Source organism: Desmodus rotundus, chromosome 5, assembly GCF_022682495.2.
Source record: "Desmodus rotundus isolate HL8 chromosome 5, HLdesRot8A.1, whole genome shotgun sequence".
Classification (NCBI taxonomy): Eukaryota; Metazoa; Chordata; class Mammalia; order Chiroptera; family Phyllostomidae; genus Desmodus; species Desmodus rotundus.
Genome location: NC_071391.1, coordinates 104182001 through 104199946, shown reverse-complemented (window position 1 = coordinate 104199946; position 17946 = coordinate 104182001). Strand labels below are relative to the sequence as shown.

Below are 17946 nucleotides of genomic sequence, written 5' to 3'. Positions count from 1 at the left end.
TGTCTGGGGTGACCAATGAAGCTGCTGCGAGCATGCGTGGACAGGCCTTTGTATGGACTTGTCTTCGTTTCTCTCGCTGATTCGCTGGGTCAGAGGGCGGGGGTGTGCCTTGTAAGACACCACCCTACTGTTTTCCAAGAGGGCTGTAGCAATTTGTTTCCAAAATGGGCACTTTTAGTCCAGGACACATGACCGGACTTCCTGACATCCATGGGTATCTCTCTGTGCAGCGGTTCTCAAGAAGTTTTTTATTGGATCCCACGTGTAATTAGGTATGTGGCTCTTAGGCAAAAGGTGATTGCTTGTCTATAGATGAGATGACCCCAGTGTTGAACTCTGGGTGCTGTGCAGGGTCCGTGTTGTCCTGAAGAGACCAAACACAACCCGCCATGGCATATGTGAGTCAGGTCTCCCGAGTGTCCCTTTGCACGTATGCCTCAAATGCGTTTCCGGTTCATCCTGGGCTCAGGCAATGTCTGACAGTGAGAAAAGAATATCTGTGGCCGTCAAACCAGGGAAAGCAATTACTCATGCAGACTTCATGGCATGCTGACCTTTATCCCACGTGTGGCAGGGGCTGGCAAGGTCAAGTTTAAATCTGAGATGATGAATAGCTGGGTCAAGGAAGGTTGCTGTTGAATGCTTGGCTTGGGGCCAATGGCTCTGTGTCTCACACCTGGTGACACTGACTCCCAATTATACGAAGAGCTGTGCGGGTGGAAGCCCTGACTTTGGGCTAGAGCTTTCTGCAAGGTTTTCAGAACCGACAGCTTTCAGAGGTTGCGGTCCAAGCCACTGTGTCTTACCTGGGAAGACTCTTGCTCGCTGAGCCTTTGCACCTTCCCAAGGCAGACCTGGGTGCTTCTCCTAGAGTCCTTCACCCCCCTTTTTGGGGGACACGCACATGTCATGGTGGGCGCGAACCATGTCTGTGGGCCTCATGGTGTCCCCAGATCTGTGGCATTTAGACCGTGTTGCTTACTTACCACTAGGCAAAATTCGGCCTGTGAAAAACTGGCTCCCTCACGTTGTCCTAAATTCTTGGACACTGCTTCACTTGTTTTTGCCAGTTCCTGAGGCCGAGGTGGATGTGGGACCCCTGATTTATTTATGGCTCAGCAGGAGGAATCCAGGCCTCAGCTGGGGACACACCTGGAGGTTAAGACTCTAGATCAAGTGACCCTGGGTAGGTGAGGTCACCCCATCTGAAGCCGGTTTGGGGGGTGTCTCTTTTCACTGAGAACAGTGACTGGACACTAGAAATGTCACACTGGGGATGCCTGGACAACAGCTCCGGCCTTGTGAAGGTGTGGGGTCCTGCCCCAGTGCTGGAGGCCAGTGGACGGGCTGTGAGAGGCGTCCCCCACACCAGCACTCTGATCTGCAGGCACCATGTCTTCCCTGGGGGTCAGCAATGAAGTCCCCCACCTTGGTGTCGCTCTGGGGTGCCCCCATCTCCTTTCAAACCCACTTTTGAAACCTCCCTGAAAGGGAGCAGTGTGCATTGTCACCTAATTTATCTCAGATCCAGGAGTCCCAGGCGATCCCAGGGATGAAGGTGGCCTCCTGCCCACACCGGGCTAGTCAACAGAGAACACATGGGAAACAGCAGGATTTTTCTGTTTCAAAATAATAGGTTTGGAAGAAGCTGGGAAACTGTGGGGTTTTGTTGCAAAATGGCTGTAATTGTGGGAGATGCATTTTCTTTCAATTTTGAAACATACCACACAGGGTACACAGTTAGAGTAACTTACCGTTAAAGGAGGCTCTTTCATCGGGGTTGGGGGGCACCCTTCCTGGTTGGAAGGTGGTGCTAGGCTTGTGAGCTGGCCCCGGGGAGCCCTATTTTGTCGTCTTCCAATGTCCATGTAGACAAACAGGTGGGAAAGCCACAGTGTGTGAGAAACAGGTGTTTTCTACCCTCACAAGAAGCAGGAGGAAGCTGGGCTGAGCACCAGGTACCAGAGAGATCATGGGGCGAAAGCTCCCTCTGCCTGGGACTTCCTGACGGCTGACTGCAGGGGAAAGGCTGCCTGTGGTCCCCGCAGGGCTGCCAGGGCACTGGTCCCTTCCGGCACAGTGCCAGGGGCCCTGCTCTGCCCGCATTCCCATCAGCACTAGGGACAGATGTCTCCTGAGTGCCCTCTCTCTGTCGGCTTGGTGCCGAGCACTGGAGAAGCCAGGACGCAGAGATGCAGGGGGAGAGGGGCCCCCATTACAGGACAATGTGCGATGTGCCTGGTTCGTGGTACAGGCCAGGAGCCCAGGCTGGGCCAGGGGAGGGATGTCACAGGGGCTCCTTGGGGCAGGATCACAGCAGCACTTCTGGGAAGGATGGGGCTCCGACGGTCTCTGACAGCACAGGAGGAATGGGTCCAGCAAAGCGGAGGGCTGGGAGACCCCTACAGAGGTGAGCAGTGTGACCCTGCTGAAGGCCGTGGAAGAGGACTAACGCATAGGTGGGGGAGGCAGGAAAGTGACCCAGCTCCACCCCACAGAGGTCAGCCGTAAGTGCTGGGACACAGCGTCTGGAGTGGTTCTGGAGGTGTGATGTGTGAAGCCTCGTTCTAGACCCACACGCTGGAGAGCCCAGGCTCATTGGAAGCCGTTCTCCTCCTGCTCTGCTTCACATGAGCGAGGCGCTGTATGTCTGAAGGCCGCATGACTTAATTCCTCCTGAAGGCTGATGGCATCCATCCAACTGCCAGCAAACACCTGCGTCCGGTCAGCCTTCTGAAGGTCAAACATGCACACTGGGAGTGTGTGTGTGTGCGCTCACATGCACACATGGAAGCACCAGCTCTGTGCCTTCCCCACTCAGTGAAGTCTCCAGTCAGGAATCTGCCCCGAGCTCCAGACGTGGACTGCCAGCTGCCCGCCCCACATCTCCACCACGCTTCCCACACTGAACCCTTTATTCACGCTCCCTTCCAGCATCTCCTCCTCCAGGCCCACCCTCCAATCTCAGGCAAAGGCCACTCCCTCTCCCTGGCACCAACTTCGGTTTCCTTTTTGCTTACACCTGACAACTTGATCCCTCAGATTGGGGGTCCCTTTGACATACCCAGGACCCACCCCCGCCCCCCACCAGCACTCAGAGCACCATCACACCCACTCTGGACCACTGCGCTCCCTGCTTCTCCCCGTGTCCCCACTGCGGGCTACTCTGTGCATCCTCTAAAAACAAGTCAGTTTGTTTCACTCCCTCCTCTGCTCAAAACGCTTAAATAGTTCCCCCTTTCCCTCAGAATACCATTCTGAGTCTTTCCGCAGCCCACAGGGCTCTGCGCTATCTGGTCTGTGACACCCCTGGGTCTTCACCTCTGACTCAGTCCACTCCATCCACACTCTCCCCCTTTAGCTGACTCCTTGACATTCCTTAAAGGCAAGCGCGCACCTGCCCCAGGGCCTTTGCACCTGCTGCTTTCTCTACCTGGAGCACTTCCTCCTGACAGCTGCGTAACTAGCCCTTTCATTCCCTTCAGGTCCCTTCCCAGACAGGCTTTGCTGGGAACTCTGTGTAAAATGGCAGTTTCCCCCTCCATTCTTCTTTCTTTTTAATAACCAAGAAATAAATCTCATGTGGTCTTTATTAAAATACTAAAGCATAGAAGAACTTTTAACAAGACATTTCTATTTCAGAGACTTGCCCAAACATTTCAAAAAAAATTTTCCTTGAGTTTATGGAAGACTTTCACTGTAGATTTACTAGGGATGCTAAGAGGCCAGATGTTACCCAAGAAATCCAGGGAGGTTCTGCGCTAAAGTAACGCACTGCCATTCTGTTATCCCTTGACTAGCCCTGCCTGTTACTCAGCACCGCGTGGAGGTCCTTTGTTAACGATCTGTTTCCCGGCTCTTAAGGAGGTATGTGGGAGCAACGAACTTCGTCTTATTTTCGGATTGCCTCCAGGATCTACCTAGAACCGTGCTGGCATTTGGAAGCTGCTCAGTAAGTATTTGCTGAAGGGAGGGACTGAATTAATCTGTCAGGGGGGTTGGGCAGGCATATAGAGGTGCGGGGTAGGGGGCGGCCTGGGGGATATGAAGGAAAGGATGAGTGGGGGGGGGGGGGGCGGTTAGATTTCAGGAGAGGGATGCTGGCCAGGCTGTGGATGACTCTATACAGCCTGTATTTCAGATATAGTATATGATTTAACCTTTGGTTTTCCGATGTCAACTGGTGTCTGGTCCATTCCCTGTCCCATGATCCCCACCCCGATTCCTCAGCTCTCTGTAACCTGAACCCAAGTGGCTGAGCTCAAGGCTGTAGGCTGACGTTTAGAGGAACAGTGAGAGGCTTTAGAGCTAAATGGGAAAGACCAACTGTGTTTGACCTGGGATATGATAAAATGGAAAGATGTATAAGGGCACCAAGTTGCACCTGGGCATTTGAATTTCTTTAAAATTTCCTTTCAGTTGTGTATGGCCATTTGAAATTGGTGATTGAATATTAGGTTTAGTTTTTACTGTGTGGTTAGTTCCCATGCAGGTGTGCTGCTGGCTGCTAACCTGTGATTGGTCGTGAAGCAGTAACTGAGGCGTCACCCACTGACTTACTGGAAGTTGCTGGAACTGCCAGTAGGGAGCCCGGGAGATGTTAAGAAAAATCATCCAAGACTTGGAAATAAGGATAAAGGAAGACGGCACGTCCTGTCAGGGCCACATAAGAAGACACTGCTTTGGGCAGGTCCATCATGCTGGATGGTGCCTTAGTCGTGGGCTCCATCACTCAGACCGTCCTCGTCCCCCTGAAGTGGGTGCGGCGGGAGCAGTGGGGCCACAGCATTTCAGAAACCACCTTGTTTGCGTTTCCTCGGGTCCAAACTTGAAACAGCTTTCTGTACTAAGAAACTTTGGAAGTGGGTCTTGTTTTTCTAAAACTTAACCAAACATTAAAAAAAAATCACCTGTAAAAAAAAAATTAAACTGAGGGCACTGGGCCCCCCTCTAGGTCAGCGAGCCTGGAGCTTCTGCGGCTCTAATGTGTGCGTCTGGGCCCGAGGGTCGTGTGAGGCTGGGACGGGAGCTCTGGCCCCAGGTAGAGTTTGTTGGAGGAGGAGTGGGCGGGTTCCTGGTGGGGAGGCAGCAGCCGGGCCAGAAGGCACTGGACCCCGCTGACGGGCTGGGTTACTCCTTGGATTCACAGTTACACCGATCCAGGAGCAGGTCTGTCCTGGAATTAGGATCATGTCGCTTTGTGCACATGCCTTCTCTTTCTCGGTGCCTCCTGGGTGTCGTTTAAAATGCTCCTTTTCTGGAGGCAATATCCGTGGGTGCAGTGTCTCTCGCCTACTATGATTTCTACCTCATGGAAGAGTGGGCTTGCTGTATTCCATTGACTCAGCTTGGTGGGAAATACTGCCCTGGTGGGGACGGGGAGGGGCTGCCATTCTGAAGTAGGTACGTGGGTGTGCCTGTTCAGGCAGGGCACAGCTTCTCCTGTTAGCCACAGCTGGGTTTTGAAAACTTACAGATAATGGGATAAATGAAGGGGGACCGATTTCTCTCCCCTTCCAACACTCCTTCCCGGGGCCGATGTGTGTATATCTATTGCGAGTGTGTTTTTGAAGCAGGCAACACCACAAAGAGGCCCTTTTATTTATTTTTATATTTTTAAATCAAAGTTTTTTTTAAGAGATTTTATTTATTTATTTTGGTGGGGGGAAGGAGAAAGAGAAGGAGAGGAACATCAATGTTCCAAGAGAAACATTGATCAGTTGCCTCTTGCATGCCCCCAGTGGGGGACCTGGCCTGCCACCCAGGCATGTGCCCTGACTGGGAATTGAACTGGTGACCTTTCTGTTTGCAGGGCGCCACCCAGCCCACTGGCCCACACCCATCAGGGCAAGAGGTCCTTGCAGCATAAGAGCACACAGGAGCTCTGCGCTGGCAAGGTGAATTTCAGCGGCTTGATTGTCTTGTGGTTACTCTACCCCCAGGCCAGACCACAGAGAGGCTTCCCCTTCCCCACTGACCACACCAAAGTCGGGTACGGGGACTGAAGGGCACAAAAGAAGAACTGTCCCCCTCAGCTACAGGGGAGGGCACAGGAGCCCGGCTTCAGCAGAGGGTGGCTGGCTCCAAGCCCCGTCTCCGGGGGTTCTGTAAGGGTCGGCACACATGGACTGCTATGAAGGGAGGAGACCCTGCGCCTCCGTCTGGACTATGTGTGCTCAACAGGCTGTCAGTGAGCCGTCTGGAAATGAGCTGTACCCCGTTGCCCCCACTGATGGTGGGGTGCTGGGTGACCTTGCAGGTGGCAGGCACGTTGCCCCAAATACCACTGTGACGATGAACATTTCTTCTCCCCACCTAGCGTCCTGTCCTCTCACCTACCTACCCATCCAGGCACCCATCAAGTGAAGCATTTTAGAAGTGAGTCCCCCGCGTCCCGGTTGTAGAAGCCGTGTGATCAGTAGGTCAGTAGATAAGGTGGAGCCCTGCGTTTCGGTAGTCATCTCTCCTGCTGCCCAGAAGGAGTGCGGTAACACACAGCGCGAGGGCTGGATGTCCCACGGTCGGAGGGGAGGGTTGTCAGGAGGCCTATGGCAACACGGCTGAGCCAGTCTTGGATGCCTGGCGGGTGTGGCTGGACACTGGCCATTCCTGTGGGTCTCCGGGGCTTCATGTGGACAATGGAAACGATGTCAGCTCCCCAGGGCTGTCGCGAGATTAGGTGAAAGCAGTGAGCTCTGCCACCCCTGTTGTGGGGATGTGCCACAGTGGCAGGTGGAGACGGCCCACCTCTGAGGTGGAGTCGAGCTAGGCGGTGCCAGGCCTCCCTTTGTGAAAGAGCTCGGCCCCAAGGGTGCACTCAGCCTGCCGCTCCAGTCAAGGCTGCGACCTCTGGGGAGTGTCTGGGCTCTCACGGGAAGCGTCTGTTTTTAACTCAGCCCTGAGGGGAGTTAGAGAGAGTCTGGCCAGAAGAGGGGTCATGGGGTGACTTGACTTTCCAGGTCATTTCTAAACTGAAATGCTGCTCCAGCCCTCAGGTGTGACCCCCATCACAGACACATGCAAACTCCGTTTCCTCCCAGGTTCTGGGTAAGTGATACAGTGGTGGGGGAGGGGGGGGGGGTTGCTGTTGAAATGGCTTGATTTGTTTTTACTGTTAGAAAAGCAGATCAAAGATCTTATGACAAGTTGTTAAAGAAAGCAAGTTGTGAAATGATACATGTAGCAATTGTTTTTTTAAAATTGATTTGAGAGAGAGAGAGAGAGAGGAAGGGAGGGAGTGAGGGAGGAAAGGGAGAGAAACAAGGATTTGCTGTTCCACTTATTGGTGCATTTACTGGTTGATTCTTGCGTGTGCCCTGCCCGGAGATCGAGCCTGCAGTCTTGGCCTATCCGGACCACACTCGAACCAACTGAACTTCCCGGCCAGGACCACGTGTAGCCAATTTTTATTACAAATGTGCACAAATATATAAAGCTCTGGAGTTTGCACACTAAACCTTTAACAAAGATTGAGAAGAAAGGAGAACTTTAGTTGTTTACTTTATAGACTCCCCCCCCCCAGCATTTTCCGATATTCTTGAAAACATGACTTATCATGTAATATGCACAGTATATATGTATGATACATACTTGCCATCTGAAACACCTCAGAAAGCACAAAACGTTGGCTGTGACAGGAAGAAAGCACATTTTCCGGGAATGTCCCCATCCGCCCGCAGCCGTCAGTCCTAACGACTCAGCTGAGTCCCCAGTCCTCTTACCGCCCTTTGTCGTCATGGGCGGGCTCTGCGATGGGAGAGTTTCTTCGTCAAGCTGCAGTTTTCCAAAGCCGTCGGTACTAAAAACGTTATAAAGTGAAGCCCTTTGGGAAGATGTTGTCTACGATGCGAGGGCAAGCAGCTAGATGAATACACCATGCCTTCCATTTCCCCCCTATTTTTTTCGGATGCTTTGTCATGATAAGCTTTCTTTGTTTTTCAACTGTGCATTGCTATATTCTCATTTACTTTGACTTAAAAAAAAAAGAAAAAATTAAGGCACCAGCCCTGGCTGGTGTGGCTCAGTTGGTTGGAGCATTTTCCCATAAACTGAAAGGTTGCAGGTTCGATTCCCGGTCAGGGCACATGCCTGGGTTGTGGGTTCAGTCCCCTGTTGGGGTGCATACAAGAGGCCCGATTGATGTTCCTCTTTCACATCAATGTTTCTCTCCCTCTCTCCCTCCCTTCCCCTCTCTCTAGAATCAAAGAGCATGTCCTTGGGTGAGGATTAAAAAGGAAAAAAAAACAAGGCACTAGACTAATGTTCTGAACGCAGAGATTTCTTGAAGTAATCTCATTACTTAACTGTTCTCTATTGACAAAGTCGCCACACTCAGGGTCTTCTGTGGGTGCAGGAAGTGGTCAGATGTCCAACTCTATCCCCCAGGCCCCTGCCAACGCTGCTGCCTGGTTCTGCAGGCCTCTACACGCTGCCCATGGCTGCCTTCACGCTCCTGGATCCTGCCAGGAGCCATCAGGTAATTCACTCCTCAGACGCCAGTTGGGTGATGGAGGCTGAGATTCCGCAGCACAGCCCACCTGGGCCACTCAGGTGTCCGGCGGGGGCCTGTGTGCATTCTCAGTACCCTCTGCCTCCGCCATCTGGCCTGTCCTGCCTCACCGTCAGGCCTTCCCTGGCACCCTCCAGCTGCCCAGGGCAGGCTCTCACCCCTCCACCTGCCTCTGCCTGTGGGGTGTCGCTGTCTGCAGGCATTGGGACCTTGAATCAGCTCAGTCTCTGGGACTACGGTGGGTAAGCTTGTGCCTTAGACTGTCTGTCGTCTTTTGTAAGTTTGCACAAGTAAGGACTGGTCTATTACTTGAATATTTAGTAAATATACAGAAAGCACTAGTATAAGAATTGAGGGAGAATACTTAGCAGGCCCAGCAGAGGGCCGCACTCCCTTCACTCACTGTGGGAAACGCTTGGCTGGCAGCTGCTGAGAACCTGAGGCTCATTTTTCCTTCTTTGTTTCTCTCTGTCTCTCTCTTTTTTAGAAAGAAATGTGCCATTTTTAATAGAACCAAAAAAATATCAAACACCTCAACAGAAATTGAATGAAGATATGTATGTCTTCTACATGGAAGATTATAAAGCATTATAGAGAGAAAACATTTAAAAGGACACAATAAGTTAATATGTATGGCCCATGGCCATGAACTAAGGGGGGTGATTGCTGGAGGGAAGAGTACGGTGGGGGGGGGGCAAAGGGAAAAAATTGGGACAACTGTAATAGCATAATCAGTAATATTTACTTTAAAAAAAGATGGGAGGGGTTTGGGGGGTGGGCAAAAAAGCGGAAGAGATTAATGAGCACAAATGGCCAGCTGTAAAAAGGTCACGGGGATGTCAGTGCAGCGGAGGGAGCACAGTCAATAATATTGGAGTCCCTGGGCGTGCTGCCCGGGGGTGCTGGACTTACCAGGCCGATCGCTTTGTAAGGCACACACGTGTCTAATCACTATGCCGTATGTTTGAAATGAATATGCTATTGGATATCAACTGTAGTTGAAAAATAAATTTTAAAAAGGAGGCTATTTAATTGGAAAAATGGACATCGTTATAAATTCAGTCAGTATCTTACAGGAGGCTCATTTTTGATGTGACTGGCAGCTGTGCAGCGTCTCAGAGCCACCCTGAGGAGCCACATCAGCCTCGTCCCTTCAGGCATCTCTCCCTTGGGGACTCATCCATCTAAGCAGGTGGCCTCTCTGAGAACCCCAGGAAGCATGGGACGTGCCACCAATGAAAATGCGTGGGCCATACGGTGTGACATCGTGGGGCCTGTGGGCCTGGGTGAAGGGCTTGTCTTAGGTTAGTGCCATCTGCCCTCCTTCACCCAGGGACTTGGAGCCTGAGCCTCGAGCAAGAGAAAGTGGGTGGTGATGCTCAGGGTAAAGGCAGGGACACTCCTGGGCCCCAAAGGTGGCTTGAGCCGCAGAGGGACTGCTGCTGGCAGGGGTCCAGGAGCATGCAGCCTTGTGGGGGCCAAGAGCCCAGGTAGCGGCCTAGATGGCTGAAGGACTCCAGGCATTTCTTACCATCCAAGGTCACTGCTGCCACACCTCCCAAACCTGCCAATGGCAACCGGCTGGCTGAGCCGGACCCATTACCGCGGGGACCAGACACTGACAGTCGGTGTCTGCCCAGTGTTGCTGGCCTGCCCCCTTCTCCTCCCTTGGTGCTTTCTCCCACCTGAGCGGCGGCTGCATCACCAGGGCAGGAGGTACCCTCGGTTGAGCACTTACAGTCCACCAGGGGTTCTGCCGATGTTTTGGCGAAAAGGCCTACACCTTGCACAGCCCACCTCTGTCACCAGCTGTGTGGCTGATATTTGGGGTGACAAACCCTTTGGGGAGCTGCCACTCCAGCTCAGGCTTTGCTCTGTTGAGCCTGGATGTCAGGCTGGTCCCATGCCTATGCCACATTGGGGTGAAGCTGTCCGCTGTCATGTTTGGGGCAGTTTCCAGAGCCTGGGACTTGGAGTCGGCCTGGCTGCTGGGTGGCACAGGTCATGTCCTCACCCCTGGCACCCAGGTTCCTTGTCAGTAGATGAGGTCAGAGGAGAAGCCCCTCACTGGGTCATGAGGGTGACCCGAGGTCATCATTACAGAGCTGGGTTCAGTGCAGCGGCAATGAGGTCTGCCGTCGTCAGCGCTCTTGGGTTAACGCAGGCAGGGAGGGCGTGCTTTCTGCCCCACTTCCCCGGGCAGAGCTGTCTCTCAGTCGCCCTTCCCCCACATCACCATCCATACACTTTTCCTTTAAGACTTTGCGGTGTGCTTTGTATGATTAGGGAACTGGGTTCAGTGAATCACAGTGATGGCATGTGATTAAACACAGTGGTGAGAGCTGAGCCATGGTGTCTATTCACCCTTTCCGTCACCTCTCCAGTGACTGCACTCTGCTTTCTGCACACAGGTGGACCAGGTGGGACCTGGAGTCCTCAGTGAGGCCGAGGGAGGCTGACCTCCTCCCAGGGGCAGATATGTGCTTGACAGTCACCCACTGTCAGCCTGGGGGATGAGGGAAGGGAGAGGCGCTGCCCTGGGCTGTTAGCCCGCCGCCACCCTGCTGGGGTGAGCTTTTCTTTTCCTGGAAAGTTCTTCCCAAGTCTTTGGAAGGGGATGGAGGCTTTGTCCACGTTTCCCACGAGCTGACTCACCTGTGGTTTTTGTTCCCAGAGCTTCCGCTGCTGTGTTTCTGTTTAGGGGGAGTTGTGTGTACCCTGCTTTTCCCACGTCTGAACTGGGCAATGCCTGGCCCCTTCACCACACCCTGACCTTCCAAGAAAACCTTCTGGGTCTGCGGCATGCAGTTTTCCAGCGGTTGAGAAAAAAAAAAAAAAGACTGCTGTGTTATTTTGTGTCATGTTTTGAACATTTTTAGCTCAATAAAAACAATAACACACCAAAACCAATCTTTTAGAAACACCTCCTGGCCTTGTGAACTCGGCTGGTGTGGCCCCTGCTCTGGCCTCTGCCCTGCACACTCTGCCCACGCCCAGGCCCGGCCGATATGTCTGGCCCGGCTCTGTGTGCTTCCCCCTCCCAGCAGGGTGGCCTTTCCCTTTTTCCTCTTTATTAGCTTATGGCGGATCGCCCCAACTTGACTGTGAGCTCTGAGGACTGGGATTGAATACCGATCTTTTTTTTTTTTAAGTATATTTTATTAATTATGCTATTACAGTTGTCCCAATATATTTTTCCCCTTTATCCCCCTCCACTCGGCACCCCTCCACCCTCCAGCATCCACCCCCCCCTCACCCCCTTAGTTCATGTCCATGGGTCGTATATATGAGTTCTTTGGCTTCTCCATTTCCCATATATTCTTAACCTCCCTCCTGTCTACTTTCTACCTACCATTTATGCTTCTTATTCCCTGTACCTTTTCCCTGTTCTCTCCTCTCCTCCTCTCACTGATAAGCCTCCATGTGATCTCCATTTCTGTGATTCTGTTCCTGATCTAGTTGTTTGCTTAGTTTGCTTTTGTTTTGTTTTTAGGTTCGATTTCTAATAGCTGTGATTTTGTTGTCATTTCACTGTTCATATTTTTGATCATCTTCTTTTTCTCAGATAAGTCCCTTTAACATTTCATGTAATAAGGGCTTGGTGATGATGAACTCCTTTAACTTGACCTTATCTGGGAAGCACTTTATCTGCCCTTCCATTCTAAATGATAGCTTTGCTGGATAGAGCAATCTTGGATGTTGGTCCTTGCCTTTCATGACTGAATACTTCTTTCCAGGTCCTTTTTGCCTGTAGGGTTTCAATTGAGAAATCAGCTGATAGTCTTATGGGAACTCCTTTGTAGGTAACTGTCTCCTTTTCTCTTGCTTTTAATCTCTTTTAAGATTCTATCCTTATTTTTAATCTTGGGTAACTTAATTATGATGTGCCTTGGTGTGTTTCTTCTTGGATCCAATTTCTTTGGGACTTGCTGAGCTTCCTGGAAGTCTATTTCCTTTGCCAGATTGGGGAAATCCTCCTTAATTATGTATTCAAATAAATTTTCAATTTCTTGCTCTTCCTCTCCTCTTTCTGGCACGCCTATGATTTGGATGCTGGAACATTTAAAGTTGTCCCAGAAGTTCCTTAGCCTCTCCTCATTTTTTTGAATTCTTTTTTCTTCATTCTGTTCTGGTCGACGTTTATTTCTTACTTTTATTCCAAATAGTTGATTTAAGTCCTAGTTTCCTTCCCTTCGTTGTTGGTTCCCTGCACATTTTATTTTATTTCACTTTGTGTATCCTTCATTTCTTCTTTCATTTCACATCCAGACTCAATCATTTCTGTGAGCATCCTGATTACCAGTGTTTTGAACTCTGCATCTGATAAATTGTCTATCTCCTTGTTGCTTAATTCTTTTTCTGGGGTTTTGATCAGTTCTTTCATTTCGGCCATATTTCTTTGTCTCTGTGCACCTGTTACATTGTAAGGGGTGCAGACTTAGGTATTTGCCAGGGTGGGGCAACCTTCTTTGCTGCGTTGTGGCACTGTCTGTGGGAAGGGGTCAGAGAGGGAACAATGGCACATGCTCGGTTCTCACCCCACTTTCTGTCACTTCCCTCGCTTCCCACAAGCAGATTGTACCCTTTCAGGTGCTGATTCCTGGGTGGGTGGGTTTGTATATGGTGTAGGACCCTGTGGGCATCTCCAATGGATTCATCTGTGAGACTGGGAGTTTCTCCCGCCATCGCAACTCCCACAGATTTTATAGTCAGAGATTTTGAGTCTTTAGTTTCCCGTGCTGAAACCTGGGTTTTGTGGTCTGTCTCACTCCCCAGTTGTTCCTCCTGGCTTATCTATGCACAAATGTGGGACCACCTGGTCCTCCAGCCCCTGCCTTGCTGCGAGTCCTCTCCACCCTGGTTGCCAGTCTCCGCCCCTCCTACTGGTGTGGATGAATGTTTCTTTAACTCCTTGGTTGTCAGAATTCTGTGCAGTTTGAGTTTCTGGCAGTTCTGGTTGGTTTTTGTTTTTAAATTGGTTGTTGTCCACTTTTGGTTGCGCGAGAAAGCAAAGTGTTTCTACCCACGCCTCCATCTTGGCTGGAATTCCTTGAACACTGATTTTTTCAAAAAATTTCTGTAAAAAGAAATCATACTCACTGAAAATGAAAGTAGTGCAAACACAGGGAAGTGCAACGAGGAAAGTCCATTCTGGCTGTGATCCAGATCCCCAGAGAGAATGCTGCCCACAGGGCTGTGACGTCATCTGGTTTGCTTTCTCTTCCCTGCACCAGCTGCAGGCTCCGTAGCTGCCGGTACCAGGCGATGTGTGCGTGGTCGTTATGCCAACGGGATCACACCAGGCCATCACAGGAGCAGTCCGGCACCATGCTTCTTTGTCATTTCTTCCCCCTTCTTTTCCTTCTTGACCCTGGGCAGGGTATACAGTATTTTATAAGGAGCTGTTTCTAACAACTTGCTTGATGTCTTGAACTGATAGTCAACAGCTATTTTGAGTCAGGATGATGAGTAAGAGCATAGGCTTAGTAGCCAAGCTGCCAGGATTTGGAGCCTGACTGTACCTGTCTGGTCCAGGCGGGGACATACGCTCCCACCCCCAGTTGGGCTTTCCTCACATGTCTGTGCTGGTGCTTGACTGCGTTTTGCTCAGGTCCTGGCATTGCAGACATTTGGTGGTGCTGTAGTAATGAATGTGGGAGTGAAAGCTACAGCAACTTTCTCTCAGGCAAACACACACCAAGGTGCAGTGAGGGCTTCCATCCATGGCGATACCGAGGAAGGCACTTCATCCCATCCAGGAGGGCCTTGGAGCATCCCCTGCAGGGGTGCACCAAGCTTCTTTGCCCCCCGTTTGCACAGAGAGAACAGTAGGTTGTGCCACACTCACTGGGGCACTGGGGAGCTGTGGCTGTTCGTGTCTGAGGGTGACCAGCTGGGTGGCCTTCTTCAGGCACCCTGGTCTTGCCCTTTGCAGTCTCCAGTGGGTGGGGTGGGGGTAGGCATGCTGGGTAGGGAGCTGATGGCATGTGTCCCTCCTGAACATTGTGGGCCGCATTTCTTCTGGCCCTGTCTCTCCTCTTATCATTGTGTCCCTGACTTCAGTCCAGCAGTCCTTTTTCCTCCTTGTCTCTTCACCTTCGTGCTGGTGGTTCTGGGTCTGAGGGCTACTACAGAAGCAGTGAAGGGCTCAGAAATTTACTTCTGTTCAACAAAGAAAGATCACAGTTCTTTTTGTTTTCTGGTCCAGATAAAAGGAAGGAGATGGGGAGAGGACAGGCTACTGGGTCCTTTATATGCAGACAAGTTTTTCAAACAGTTCTCACCAACCAGCCTTCTTGTGAGGGTGCCAGACAGGACCCTCTCTTCCAGGGCTGGCCCTGGGTCCTTGTCCATGGCAGGAGGGGGTCATCTGTCTTGGTCTTGCCACGAGCCATCAAGAGGCAGTGAGAGAGGCATTTCTAGGTGGGGAGGAGCAGGTCTCCACGATCATTTCAAAAGCCCATTGTTTGGTTAGATTCTGTTGGCTCCTAATGGATGAACCACCCCATAAACCAATGCTAATGTGAGCTGCAGAGCCATTCTAGCCAATCATGATCAGTATGTCTATCAGCTTGGGAACACATGGTTTACAGCTCAGTTACATTTCCCTGCACATCGCTGGGTTCTGAGTGTTCTGGAAGGGCGGGTGCACGAGCAGGACAAGGTGGAGTGTTGGGAGGTTACCTGGGGGACACGTGGAACGCCTGGGTCAGGTGCATCTGGGGGAGTGGACAGGAACTCATGTGACCTTCAGCAAGTTCTTCCACTCTTTAGCTTCTCTTTCTTCTTTAAAATGATGAACAGTGAATTGTGTTCCAGATGTTAGTAGGTGTCTCACTGAGAAGGATCTTTGGTCAAGTACATGTGGAAAACACTGACTCCCCAAGTCCTTGATTACAAAGCTCATTAGCATATCACAGACTGAGCAAATACCTGCTCAGGGCGATCAGGCAGCATTTCCCTCGATGATTTTCGACCATAAAACCCCGTTTCTGTGGCCATGGTGGTGACGAAGGGTATCGTTTTGGAAATATTGGTTTAGGTGTCTTTTCTGCCCTTCAGCCTGTGATGTAGGAATCGTTGCCTGTATAGTGCACACTGGTGACCAAGGCCCCAGCGGGCCTCTGCTCGCCTGCTTTAGGAAGGAAAGCTTGGGTAGTGGCAGTGAGTGCGGCCCCTCCACCTGAGTCCCAGGCACATCCTCCATCAACCCCAGTCCCAAACCAACACCTGGAGTCCTCACAGGGTCCTGGGGTGTGGAGCACCGAGCAGAGGGCCACAGTCATGGTCAAGTCTTACGTGCCTCATGGCCTTGGGCTTCTTCATTTTCTCCCCACACCTCTCTTGTCCCCCTGCCAGGCTCTCCAGAGTGTCCCTGCAGTCCCCGCCCTCCTCTGCTCTCCTTCAGCCCCACCCCGCCCCCACTACCCTGGCTCTGCTCTTAGGAGAATGAGGCTCCTGTCATTCCTTCCTCCCCACTGGCTTCCTCTGCTTGAAGTGGGAAATAACTTCTTCCTGAAATCACTTATGATTATATCCTTGGGCTCATTACTTTCTGTGGCTTGAAAAATGTGGTTTGGTTTTTTTTCTCTTTTTTTTGGTAAAGAATATGATTGTCTAACCACTGTGCCGTGCACTTGAAACTAATACAAAATAATATTGATTGTGAATGGTAATTGAAAAACTAAAAAAAAAAAACAGGAAAAAAGTTGTTTTTAGAAAAATTAAAATAACTTGGACTTATGGAGCTTTTCCAGTCTTCAAAGCCTTCACTCATGACCTCATGTAATTGTCTCAGTCCCCCCGTCTGAATGGCAGTGATCAGATGTGTATGTGCAGACCCTGAAGCCCACGGGGCAGAGGAGGCCCAGGGCACCCATCGTATTGTCCCAGCAGCGGCAGGTGTCCCACATGGCCTTCCTTCGGCCCAACGCATTTGGGGCTTAGACCTGCGGGGCCGACGGTCCTTTGTGGGTGCTGGCTTCTGCAGCGGGAGCAGAGTGTTCTTGCACTGCTATCTGTCGTGATACTCGGTGTGTAGGAGTCTGCAGACAGGTTCTCTGGCCTGTATCAGAGGAACAAGGTCATTACCTGACCATTTGAAGGGGGAGTGAAGGAAGCCCGATGGGTGAGCCCGAGCGGTGTGGGCAATGACGCAGAGCTGCAGGCAGCATGTCAGGGGTAGGTCTTCAGCGCTGCTTCGTCCTAACCAGGGAAGACAACACCTGTCTCCTTCACAGGACACAGGTGTGTCGGTGCAGCCTCCTCTCTCCTCCACCTGCATCAGCACCCAGGCACACCTGCCTACTGCTCGGAGCTGTCGTGGGACACGGAGGCTGTGGCTGTCGTCACACTGCGCGTGGGGGTGGGGGTGCGTCTTCTTCACTGTCACGTACCCTGTGGCTTAAACTGACACCTTCCCTTTTAAAGAAGCTCTCCCATTGCAAACAGTGTAATCATACCCCTTCTCCTGCAGCTCACTACAGCCATCAACAGCGTTCTAAAAGACAAGAAGCAACCGAGTGCTCCAGCTTGTCGTTCCGAAACTCAGACACAGACAACGGTGGCAATCTGATGTTCACGGCGCTGAACCGGGCCCCCGAGGCCCACAGACCTTGTGTGTCTCACTCCTCCGGCACAGCTGCCTGCCTGTCCGTCGGCTGTGATCCCATATCAACAGGTCATATGTTGTGAACGTGGTGGAAAACTTCGGAAGGCACTGGGTGAATGTTGTGTTTCTTGTGACTCATCCTACAGAACAACCAACCGAGGAAAAGAGGTGACAACTTAGACTCACTGGGGAAGGCTGGGTTTCCGTGTAGAGAGACCTTTCCTGGCGCAGAGATGCTCTTGTGCCCTCACATGTTGCTCACGGAACATGTACCACATGTTCATGTGCCCTAGGCAGCCCCTCTGCTTCCCTGTCCTCTGTGGTTTCTCTAAATCCCTAGCAGTTGTGTTGGGATTTAGCCCTGTGCCCACGGGTCAGCTTGCAGGAAGCAGAGGTGTCCCTGGGTGCCTGGGCGGTCTGGGAATTGTAGGGTCCCAGCCCAGGGGGCACAGCAAGGCAGGTGACTGGGGCACCGAGAGGCCCATGGACCAGTGCTGGGCTGAGGGCAGACAGAGGCGGCTGCCCTCACTGGGTCCTACAGTGACCTCAGTGTTCTTGTCACACCCTAGTGAGCTGGAGAGCCCGAGAGGGTCAGAGCCCCAGTCCCCCAGGGCAGTGCTGGGACAGGCAGCTTCACAGCACCCCCACCCCCACCCCGTGCCTGTCATCCAGTGTAAGAAAGGCAGCCTTTGGTGTGGCACAGGCCACTTCCGGCCAGGTGTGAACTTGTGACCTGTGTGCTATGTGACACAGGGTGTGGCAGCTTCACGCCAGCCACCTCTTTTGGGGTGGTTGTGGGCCTGGCTGACCCCACACTGTCCTGGAC

At 51.8% G+C, this 17946-nt stretch overlaps 2 long non-coding RNA genes across 2 annotated transcripts; both read left to right on the top strand.

Annotated features, from left to right (window-relative positions):
- The first annotated feature begins 3806 nt into the window (after positions 1-3806).
- On the top strand, positions 3807-4929 carry LOC123478308 (uncharacterized). The gene is made up of 2 exons (XR_006653479.2): positions 3807-3952; positions 4482-4929. It is a non-coding gene; the product is annotated as an uncharacterized lncRNA (long non-coding RNA).
- Positions 4930-6840: 1911 nt separating this feature from the next.
- LOC139440962 (uncharacterized) lies at positions 6841-17174 on the top strand. Its single transcript, XR_011651292.1, has 3 exons — positions 6841-7047; positions 8386-8476; positions 16986-17174. It is a non-coding gene; the product is annotated as an uncharacterized lncRNA (long non-coding RNA).
- The last annotated feature ends 772 nt before the right edge of the window (positions 17175-17946 follow it).